This window comes from Ahaetulla prasina, chromosome 2 (assembly GCF_028640845.1).
Source record: "Ahaetulla prasina isolate Xishuangbanna chromosome 2, ASM2864084v1, whole genome shotgun sequence".
In the NCBI taxonomy this organism is placed as follows: domain Eukaryota; kingdom Metazoa; phylum Chordata; class Lepidosauria; order Squamata; family Colubridae; genus Ahaetulla; species Ahaetulla prasina.
Window position 1 is genome coordinate 283,787,183 of NC_080540.1, and position 12,624 is coordinate 283,799,806.

Here is a 12,624-nt window from a genome sequence, read left to right on the forward strand (position 1 = left end):
ACATTACTCTAAACACTATTATCTATGAGGTATATCTGAGAAAATTCGGTAAGGAATTGAGCGGTCTGCCTTGCCAACATGCCCAAGTTTATATTTTAAAGCTTTGGAACCATGAGGAGAGAAAGAAGGAGAGAGGAAAAGAGAAAAAGGACCTTTGGTATTATTATTAGAAACCATGTTCTTTGCAGGGTTGCATCGCAAAGCACCACAGTACAATAAGACCACCCCTTTCAAGATGGTGGCCCAGTTGACGCTGAGGTATTCACAGGAAGAATTAAAAAAACAAAAGCACAGAGAGGTCTAGACTGGCAAAATCGTTGCTTTGGTTAAAGCAAGGCACTCGTCCTGTGGTAAACTCACACTTTGCACATGAAGCATGGGTCTGATAGAAAAAAAAGCAATTGCCCGTCAAAAAGTCCTGCTAATTTTGATGCTTTTCTTGTATTTGGATGTCTTGAAGGGCTGGAAATGTGTGGGAGAGGGGGGAGAGGAGACTGGGAGAGTTAATACAAAGATCTAACATTGCCTTCCACCCCTGGAAAGCATCCTGAGAATCGTTATAGCTCTAGATTGAAGGCGTATTGCCATAAAATATGCACAGTAGGACCCAAGAGAGGAGGAAGATGCTACCTTAGAGGGAAGGAAGTGTCAAGGCAAAAACGAATGGTTGAAGGATGGGCTGTTTTTGTGTTGATGAAGAGCACATTTTGTGTGGGAATCAAAAGGTTGTACTCTAACTGCAAATACTTAGTTGGGGGAAAAATAATCCTGCAGGGAGAGAACTATCACCTTTCAGTTTGTCCATAGATATTTTACATTTTGCTATCCTGAATCTCACCCTAGTATCACTTTTGTTATTAAAATTATAGGATCCTTGAGGAAACCATTCAAAAAGTAGAGACTGGGTAAAGTTATTTAATCTTTCGGGGTTAATTCCTCCCACACACCCCCATTGGATGAAACAAGGCAGGGTAGAGCTATCAAAAGCTGAACGCGTTTCATGGGCTTTATAAAAGTCAAAGCGGCCATAGTGTTAAATGTGTTGTTTCTTGAATGTGATTCAAAAAAAAAGTAGTGGTGTTTTCTTGTGGCACTTCAGCTACAGGTTATTAGGGCCTCCCCGATGATTATGCGGCTCAGATTCAGTTGCAAACTACTGAATGACAGCATTGTGGACTTTGGTTTAAAAGAAAAATAAGTCATCTAAATAACTGTTTTTCTTTTCAATAAAGCTAGCATATCTCTTCTATAAAATTATTCTATAAAAATTCACTAGAATAGGCTGCTACTTCTGCCTCCGACTTCTCCAACGCTTCTTATCCTGAAGCTGGCTAAAACAATGTCCTAATTAATATCTCCTCTTTGTCACCAGCCCTGGTAGGGAAGTTTCCATTAAAGTTCCCATTTTAAACGTTTTTGTTGGAAGTCCAAATAGGTGGTCAATAGACTTTTCATCCTTTATGGTGATCCAGTGTGAGATACGTGGATGTGATTTGCATGGAAATGGCTTTTGTTTCACGAGGGCTTTTGGTTAAGCAGCTGGCCACAGATTGACCAAAGAGACTGTTTTAATGTATTTTATGGATTATTATTTTTTTGCATGTTCAGTCTATGACAGGGGTCTCCAACCTTGGCAACTTTAAGACTTGTGGACTTCAACTCCCAGAATTCCTCAGCTTTGCTGGCTGAGGGATTCTGGGAGTTGAAGTCCACAAGTCTTAAATTTGCCAAGGTTGGAGACCCCTGGTCTATGACATTGTTTCAATCGTTTTACTCCTATTTGTTTCACTGCTGCATTTATTGCTATTATTATTATAATCTAAAAAACAAGATTCTAATTTTGCAAACTTTTTTTTGTTACTGTTCGTTTTTAACTTCATCAGTGATTCAGCGTAATTCACATGGTAGTATTAAATTTCGTTTTATCCCATGCTGGAATAAATCTAGACTTGTTGTATTAGCCATGAGACCACTGTTTTACAGTATCATGCTTCTTGCTACATTAATACCACTTTTACAGAGTCAAGCTCTTGCCCCCAACAATTTGGGTCCTCATTTTACAGACCTCGAAAGGATGGAAGGCTGAGTCAACCTTGAGCCTGGTGAGATTTGAACTGGCAAATTGCAGGCAGCCGGCAGTCAGCAGAAGGAGATGAATGGAATAAAAGGTAAAGGTAAAGGTTCCCCTCGCACATATGTGCTAGTCGTTGCCAACTCTAGGGGGCGGTGCTCATCTCCGTTTCAAAGCCGAAGAGCCAGCGCTGTCCGAAGATGTCTCCGTGGTCATGTGGCCAGTATGACTCAATGCCAAAGGTGCACGGAACGCTGTTACCTTCCCACCAAAGGTGGTCCCTATTTTTTCTGCTTGCATTTTTACATGCTTTCGAAACTGCTAGGTTGGCAGAAGCTGGGACAAGTAACGGGAGCTCACCCCGTTACACGGTAGCACTAGGGATTTGAACCGCTGAGCTGCCAACCTTTCAATCGACAAGCTCGATGTCCTAACCCCTGAGCCACCATGGGTCCCTTAGCATGGAGTAGCAATGGAGTAGCAATCTCATTTTGGTATACTGTCCCAGGAGATTAATATGCTTCTCATCTAAGGTGGGAGCAGCCATACTATGTTTTTAAGTGTATGTGCATGTATGTATATGTGTCTGAATATATGTGTGTGCATGCATCCATGTGTATGTATGTCTACATGTGTGTGCATCTATGTAGGTTCATGAACCTTTTGAAATCTCCCAGAAACCTCTAATGGGATTTGTTTAGCAATTTAACAACTGGCAGGGGGGGGGAAATTGCACCGAAAATTGCAGAATGCATTCTAGGAACAAATATATGGCCAGCTGGATCTTCCCTATTCATTCTAGTGTTGGGAATCATTCCATGCATTTCCCTTTGCAAGAAGAAATGGGCTTGTGCTAGAATTTTATGTCTTAAACTTCACTTTCAGATGGGCTGAGCGCAGTGCAACATAAAAGCACTTTGAACAAACTAAAACAAGTTTAGTTATGGATATTCTGAATCATGACTGACTGGAGTTAATTCTATTTACTTCTAAGTGTGGATGCAGTCTTAAATATACCTAGCCTCCATTCTTGATTATAGTGTTTGGGCTTGAAGGACACCCATTGGTTACATCTGCTTCATGGCAAGATTAAACCTATCTGATCTTTTTTTTAAAGTAATCCTAATGCTAAATATATCTTTCTTAAAACTGCATTGATGTCAACAAATCTTAGATTTAGATGTAGAAACTTTGGGCCATAGTGTTAGGGACTAACACTTTCTTTATCTTTCTGGATGGCTTCTCTCAAGCCTTTGTCAGATCCATTAAAATAGGTTTGCTTAATTCCACATAATGCAGAAGAAAGTCCCTGTCTGGTGGATGGGATGGATGGCTGAGATCCAAAAATCTATTTATAGCTCACCAAATCGCAGTTTGCACTCTTCCCTCTGTGAAAAGCAGATCTTTCCTGTAGAACCCACCACAAACTGCTTTTGCAGCTGAGCTTCAAAAGTGGCTTGAGCTATAGGACCTGGATAGGTCCGCTGCAAAGGGAGCTGGTTTAAGAAGTTACAAAGTCAGTTCCTTGATCCATCTAGCAGGCAGCTCACTAGACCAGTGGTTCTCAACCTCTTCTTCACTCTTTAAATACCTTTTGTGGCCACAGACCCTCAAGACATAACTCAAGATTTAAATTATAACATTTCTTCAAGCCTTCACAGACCACCACCCCTGTAATGGCATCACAGCCACCCCCCCCCCCCCAAATCACAGGTTGAGAACCTGTAAGCTGCCTGCTAGATAGATCAAGGAGTTGACGGTATGAATTTCATGCAACTTTTTACACCAGCTCCCTTTGAAGTGTATCTACCCAGGTCCTCCAACTCAAGCTGATTACTCTGAGTCTGATTACAGCTCTCTAGGGTGAGATTTGAGGACCTTTCTCCCCAACATCTTTTGAGTGGAAACTCCAAAATTATGAATCTATCAAGCATGTTTTTCCATTCTAAGTAGCTCCAAAATTTTCTCCATAGTTTTTGGAATCCCAGTTAAGGCCCCAACCAGATTTAGCCAAAACTACAGGAGCTAACTCAAATATCAACTAGGGATTGCACAAAGGATTCCCATTTCATCTGTACTATTTGGATTGTTTCTGGATGGCATGCCCATCCCTGCCTACCAATTCCAAGCGGGTAGCAATAGCAATTAGGCTTACATACTGCCCCATAATGCTTTATAGCACTGGCACTGGGTGATTTTTACAATGTAAGCATTATTTGCATATTGCTCCCAACAACCTGGGTCATCGTTTTACTGATTTTGGGAGGATAGAAAGCTGAGTCAACCTTGAGCAGGTTAGAATCGAAACTCCTGGCAGTGAACAGTGAGTTAGCCTGCAATACTGCACGTTAACCACCGCGCCACCAGGGCGCAATACTGCACTTTAACAACCGCACCACTAGGGCTCCAAGTGAATAGGTGAGCATCACAGTGTATTTCTCTTCTTGGAAACTGTGCTTAAGATCAAGCTGATAGGTTGCGGAAGAAGGAGAGGGACATAGGGTGGGAAGGGCAATGACCAAGATAAATACAAAAATAAAATAAAAATAAAAATCAGCTCTTTCAGAATTAGCAGGATCCCTCTAACGTTCTTTTTTTTTGGGTGGGTAGGTGGGTGGGGTAACTGAGTTGCAGCTGTACATACTGGATGTAAAAGAGAAAATGTTAAAACTATAAAGAGCACAAGCAAGATGCAGACCGCACAGAGAAAGAATTCTTTGGTATCTTTGGTATCATCAACACGATTAAAATTACAAATGGAAAAGTCAAGTGAGGTAGCCTCTTTGGTTCTCACTAGAAATAGAAAGTTTTTTTTTTCCTTTTTCATGTTTTTTTTAAACCTTTTGTTTGTTTGTTTGTTTGTTTTACATACACACACACACGAAGTTCATTCTTGGAAGCAGCTACTTTAAGGGTTTCTCTCTTTTTAAAATTACCTACTTTTTTTTTTGCTTGTTGTTATTTTATATCTTTTCCCCCAGCTTAGGTTTTTAAAAAGCCACAAAGTTCAGGCAAAGTGTTGTAGTGTTTTGGGTTTTTTTTTTTTATAAAAAAAAAATCCCCTGTTGTTCCTGAATGTAGAGTTTTAGACAAAATATTCCTTGCTTGTCCAAAAAAGGAAAGAAGAAGAAATAATAATAATTCTATTGTTCTGACAGCAAATAAATTGTAGTGCTTTAAATTGATTTATTAAAAAAAATAAAATATAAACTATACAAGGGCACCTTTAGTAGATGCTGAATAAGTTAAATAAATAAGTTATATTATGAAGGCATTTATGTGCCATAATAATAATTAAAAGGTATACCTCACTATTTTTTTCTTTTATCTTTTAAGTGAGATGAAAAGGAGGAATTAATTTAAATAACTTAAGGGTTGATCATTTTATAAAGTATTGAGACTGATTAAAATATATAAAACATACCTCAGTTTGGGGAAAGGGATGTGAGAGATTTCTTTTTCGTTAGTAACTTTACTATTGTTGTTGCTATTATTATTTTGGTAACCTGAAACTGTAACAGAATCTGAAACTTTACCGATATTCCTTTTGCCCCCAAATAAAATGTCTCAGCTAACTTTCAATTTGCATCTAGGATGCACTACAATTCTAGGTTCATTAAATAAGCAAAAAATAATTCTAGCAAATAAAAGGCAGAATCCTGAAAGATGCCGATGAACAGGCCCCATTGAAATTTGAGACATATTTACATACAACATCTGTTCATTTCAATGGCACCTGCTCAGGAGCAAATCCAGGTGAATTGCAACTACAATAAACAAGAATGTCATCAAAATAATCACCAAAACCAATCAATTAGACCCCATCCCTGCAGTTTTAGCTCCAGCTAAACTCCTATTTATAGTAGTCGATGGTACATAGACTGAGTTTGCCTGTCCTGATAATCTGTGGAATGAACGCTTAACTAGAGCTAAGACTTCAGATTTGAATCCCCATCTAATTAGAATCTCAGAATTGATCAACAATACAATGGGTTATATAGCCCAAACATATCAGGACAGAAGTAAAGGCTTTGTAAGTTAACCGGCAAAACATTTAAAAGATAACAAAGAAATAATAATAATAATTTCCATAATAAATATAGACTAGGCCAAGTATCATCTAGAAAGATCACAAAATATTTAAAATAGGCTGACAAGCAAGAAAGAAGCTGCAGAATTTTGGTTCCCCCCCCCCCCCATTGCTATGTCATTTCTACATCTTGTCTTTTTTGCTTGTTTCTTGGTTTGGTTTTGGGTTTAAAAAGAAACAAAAAAGAAAAGAAAAGGAGGTTGTATTCCCATTGGTCGGTCTGAGCTTTACATGTTGCTGGTTTTGTCCTTCATAGGTCTTTGGGTTTAGCTTTAGTTAAGGGAGATCGAGAATAAAGCTATTCAACCGAAGTAATCAAGCACATTCTTTGTTCCTCCACAGATGATTAAACAATATCCAAGGTTTCTTGAAAGTTGAATTCATCTTGGATGTGCCCATGAAAAATAACTCCAAGTATAAAGGTAAAAAGAGATGTTGGGATACTATTACACCATCATTCCTTTGAGAAAGAGAGCATACAAAATAGGCAGTACTCAAGGCAAGCAGACAGATGCTTAAATCAATACAGACACATAGCATGCTTAAAATACCGTTGCCATCTCCTAAAATCCCATTTGTACTTGGCTATTGTTTGAGTTCTTGCCTGGGGAAAAAGAACCAGAGTTAGGTAAAACTGACAAAGAAAGCAGCCGCATCAGACAATAACTGACCAGGACAAGGCAACACAAAATAATTCCAGAGTAAGGACCAGATGAAGCTGTTTAGAGTGTGATGTAGTGGATAGAGAGAGGAGGATGAATAACTGGGAAGATTCTGTGTGGATTAAAAAGAGCTGTCTACATTGGGATTACAAGAAGATTTCAAATTTTAATACCTTTCATATAAAATTAAAATCAGAATATGCCTCCGGACTGAATAAACAGACCCCAGCTCTCAGGTTCTAACTAGGATCTGCAATGGTTCATTATATATTTCCTTCAATGTTAGCATCAATGGCTCAGATATAATATCACCATTTCTCTAGAGCAGTGTCTCTCAACTTTAAGCAATAGTATTTAGACTTATATACCGCTTAATAGTGCTTTACAGCACTCTCTGAGCAGTTTACAAAGTCAGCATATATATAGCCCCCAACAATCTGGGTCCTCATTTTACTGACCTTGGAAAGACGGAAGGCTGAATTGAGTTAACCTCAATTCCGGTCAGGATTGAATTCCAGACTGTGGGCAGAGTTAGCCTGCAATACTGCTTTCTACCCACTGTGCCTCCAGGGCACCACCAGCAAGCTGGTTGAGGAATTATGGGAATTGAAGTTCATATATTTAATCTGTTGAGGTTGAGAAACACTGCTCTGTAGCAAGGATTACTGGTAGATCTACAGTTTGTATGTGTGAATATCTATCTATCTATCTATCTATCTATCTATCTATCTATCTATCTATCATCTGTCTATCTATCTATCTATCTATCTATCTATCTATCTATCTATCTATCTATCTATCATCATCATCATCATCATCTATCTATCTGTTCTTCATGCACAATAAATATAAATGCATTCTAAATAAAAATGTACATCCCTACAGTACATACATACTTCCATACCGCTAATCTTAGCTTTAACATAATGCTGAAGTAATGAAGGAAACCAAAGCTGTAGTAGTCTTAAAACCCTATTTGTTTTCACAAATAGGTCCTGCCTTTGGATAAATTATGAATGTCTTGTGCCTGCCACAAACACTTTTAAGAGATCTCAGTCAGACTGGCTTGCTCTCTACTGTTTTGAATAACATTAAAACAACACTGAAAAAATATAAAACTTATTATGTACAACAAGGACTATATTCTATATCGTCCTTTGAAAAAGGTGCTTAAAAACATGGATGAACTCGAAGTATTAATTGATCTGGTCAATTTTGGAATGGGGTTTGTCCTTTAAAGATTGGATAAAGAGTGAATTAATGAGAACAAAATCAGTGGTTAGCTGAGCAAAAGCTTCATTTCCTGCTTAATGGTAAGATTTTTTATTAGATCTTTTTAATGCGCCTAACACATATGCGCACTTAGATGAAACCAAATATAGATGAAACCATCCTTGCTCTCTGTAATATGTTGGCTTCTCAAATAATAATTTTTTTGCAACAGGAATTCTGTTTATTATAGCTACCTAAAAATCAGTAGAGAACTGAAGAATGTGGGTAGCTTTTCTACCTTTTTCCATGAAAATATTAGATTTGAAATGACTCTCTATTCCCCTCACAGGTCCAAACAGATTTATTCTGGTGTCCTTTTATGTGGAGATTGTGGTTCAAGCATAGCGTCAATATGTCTTGAACAGTGCAGAATATCCATGTTATATATATTGAGATAATATGAGTCATCGTGAGCTTCTCCTATCCTTTATTATTTTTTAATATCAATTGAAAACCAAATGTTTTTTGCCTCTTTTCAGAGACAATATCTTGGAGCAGAGTAAGGGATATGTTATTCTGGGTTTCCTTTTAGATTCAGGAACTATTTTGATATTTTATCACCCTCCCTTTCAGGGAAGATATTGTCTCTGAAAAGAGGCAAAAAACATTTGGTTTTTGAACTGAAATAACACATATATTTCAGTAAGAGAGGGATGCACAACCAAAGGCCTCCAGCCCCCCACCACCACAATAGTTCCTCCAAAAGGTTTTGCCAAATTTTAATGAGAAGCACAACCAGAAAGGAAAAATGATGAAATACACTGAATACCAATCTGCAGTGGTGTTTTATTCATTTAACAAAGGGAGCTGAATTAAATTTAGTTTGAAACGATGTTCTAGACTCTGGTTTCTTTTTACCATTGCATGTGCACATGGATTTCCTCCTACAAGGAATACTTGTTAATATGAGTAATCCTATTAACGTTTTCTAATTTGGTATCATTCATTTTCAAATCTTGGCTTTAATTAAACCCAACTTAGTTTTTGCTTTGGATGTTGTCCAACGTTTTTGTCTTGAGGCTACTCACTTTGGGGTGCGCTGCCCTGGTAAACCCCTTAAAAACCCTCAATTTGCTAAGCAACCCTGTAACTGAGATTTGTTAATCTTCTGAGAAGCCACAAATAAAATAAAAATGAAACAAAACAAATCAACCGCACTGCACGTATGAATGGATGGCTCACAGGTCTCACTTGTAGTAACTACCTATATTTAATTAATTTAAGGCTGTAACTCTAATGATGATTGTATGCATATAAATACATATACATATACATATACTTACACACACACACACACACACACACACACGCACACACACACATATATGTTGTACTTATATGCAGATAAATATCAGCAAAATGGCTAGATTTCCACTGGAAAAAACCTCTTTCTTAGGGGCAAAACATCACATATGTCCACCTTTTTGTTCTTAAGCCCCTTGTGTCCAGTTTGCTCTTTGGATATGAAGAATCTACATTTGTAGAGAATAAGCAAGAAAGACTTTGACTGAAATAGGCAGGAACTGTTAGCTAGGCAAAAGCAGATGAAATGTTATTTTTTTTAAAAGTCCAGAACAATGAGATAACATTCAGAAATCGCTCAGGCAGAAACCGCCTTGATTCAGTGGTGAATCAAAAGAAAGAGAAGGCGGTATAGCATAATCCAACTTGCAAGATTTGTGTCAACCCCATTAGGTAGATCAGATCAATTTCGGCCGCTACTGGTTTGTTTGTGGGTATGCACACGATGCTTCTGTGCATGTGCAGAGACGTGCGGGTGGGTGGAGCCTCCCGCTGCCGCCACTCCTGATCTGGGGTGAGCCGGTAGCAACCGACCACTGGATCAGATCTGAAAATCAACTCTATAGGAAAGATTAAAACTGCTTTTATGGAGATGAGCTATAATAACAGAAACTTACAAGCGTGTGTGTATATTCTGGATGATGAGGAAAAAAAATATCACACCAGCAGATCCATATTATGAGTTAGAAACAGCAGCTGGGATTCTGGATTTTCAGAACAAGGTTTATAGGGTTATTAGTATCAGCAAAGACGAACATCCTCCTCTCTTATATACTGAGTTCTGGAGGTCAGTGAGATGGGAACTAAATAGAACGGTGCTGAGCTCTTATGATACAGGTATGCTAGGCAAGACGAGAATATGGCAGAATGAGGAAATAGGGTATAAATTGAAGTAAGGTTAAGAAGGGAAGCATGATTTTCTAGGTGGGAAGCATTGATCTAGCAGAAAGGCCATAGATTGTCCTCATGTCTCAATAGTACATGAATCACATTGAATTACTAAGTCAAACTGTTTGAACAACTGCAGGTAGCCTTCAATCGACAGCCATTCGTTTAGTGACCATTTGAAATTACAGCAGCACTGAAAAAAAAGTGACTTTATAACCTTTGCAGCATCCCCATGGTCATGTGATCAGAATCTGGGCACTTGGCCACTGGCATGTACTTATGACAGTTGCCCTGACCCAGGGTCATGTGATCACCATTTGTAACATTCTCCAGTTGGCTTCCGACAAGCAAAATCAATGGGGAAAGCTGGGGTCTCTTAGCAAACACATGATTAACTTAGCAAGTGCAGTGATTCATTTAACAACTGTGGCAAAAAAAAAAAAGACTATAAATGGGGCACAACTTGCTTAGTGACTGTCTTGGTTAGCCATGGAAATTTTGAACTCAATTGTGGCCGTAAGTTGAGGGCTACCTATAATTGTTCATTGGCCAGATTGTATGATGTGAGGCTGCTTTCCAACATATTCCTGTATCAACAAATACAAATATAATTTCTTCTACATTGATAATACTTTTTCCTCCAACCCCCCAACCCTTAGACAAACATTTTCAAAAGCATAAAAATCACATAGCCCTCTAGATTCACAATTAGCATTTGACTGATGAGATTTTTCTTTCCTATGCCAGGTTTAGTTTAGTATCCCAACATCTTATACTTGGAGCTCATGGAATCCTGAGAAGATTCCACGTGGGAGCAGAAACTAGGAAAGAAAAAATAAGAAAAGAACTTTAAAAGTCATCCCTTTTGTGTGTGTTGGTTTGTTGTTGCTCAAAAGAAACAGAAACCATTTACCTTCACACAGATCAATGGTGCTAAAAGCATTATTTGCTGTGCAAGGGGAGAGAGAATGAACTGAACTAAAAGTTGTGAGAAATCCTCATTCTTTGGTATTGTAGCTGTTGAGGTTTCGGTTGCTCTGTTCCTTGTTCTTTTGAAAAAACTGCATAGGCACAAATTAAAGACAATCTTCAACTTTAAGATTACTGAGTTGTCAAATGAAGCAGCAATCCTGTTGGCTTTTCCATTCGTTTCCTTTCTTGTCAACCCTTTCTTTGAACTCTGCTTCCTAAAAATGTCCCAAGATGTCTGTCAAAACACAGTGTGTTATCATTGGTTTATTTTATTTTTTTTCCTGACGTGTTTCCTTGTTTGGTTTGGTTTTTTTTTTAAATTATTATTCATTTCTTTCTTTTATTTTATTTTTTTCCCCTTAAACGGAACAGTTTGTTGCAGAAGAAATAGGTGCAGAAAAAGTTTCTTTGGTTTCGATTAAGTAGTACATAAAAGAGTCTCAAGTGTCTTTAAAGGATCATTACAGCATTTGGCTTGCTAGTGAACACTCAAGTGGTGTTCGAAGGAAAGGGGCTATTCACTGGTAAATGTGCACACTGCGTGACCAGAGGAATTCTGATGAGGACAATAGTGTTTATGCATCGGTAGGTGAGCACGGTACCCTAGTGCGATTAAAAGTTAGCATTGCTACTTCACTTGAGGAACTAACTCTCTTTCAGCTCCCTGGGAAGGTGAGCTGAAAGAGCCTTAGTTTGGCCAACATTGTTGGCTAATGTATGCAAGATCTGACAAAATCGACAATGACAACAAAATGGCAATGAGATAAACATTATGATGGTCTTTGGTTTGCAGTATCCTGCATCTTTGGTAGTGTTGCATTTTTTTTTCTGACATGAAGTGATAAATGAAGATGGTTTTTCGTCCATGGAACAGGCTTGGAGCACACTTTTTTAAGGAAGTGCGCCAATGGTGAGAGACAGTTGAAGGCGTTTGTTTCTTTTTCCTGCTGAAACACCAACTAATCGAAAAATAAAAATTATGTGGCAAAAAAAAAAAAGGTATCCTTAATCTTACTTGGATAATAACGGTGTGGTAAAATTAATGATTTGGTGGTGGTGGTTGGTTTTTAAAAAAAAAACCATAGATCTTTGTTGCATTTGCTCTTTGTGTGGTAGCATCTAAACGGGCTTCCTGAGTGTGAGTCTGCACTATGTACACATAGAAATTGTGAAAAACCTGCAAAAGTGTGCTTGAAACCAACATGTTCACTAACAACCCCCTCCCGACTCCGAGCACGTCCTAGAAGAAAGAACAGGCAAAGAACACACACGGCTGTTTACATCTATTGCTTTTGTGCTTGATAGTTTGGCTTCTGGGAACCAAATCTTTGATCTTTGTCCTTAGACAAAATTCTTTTTTTGTTTTT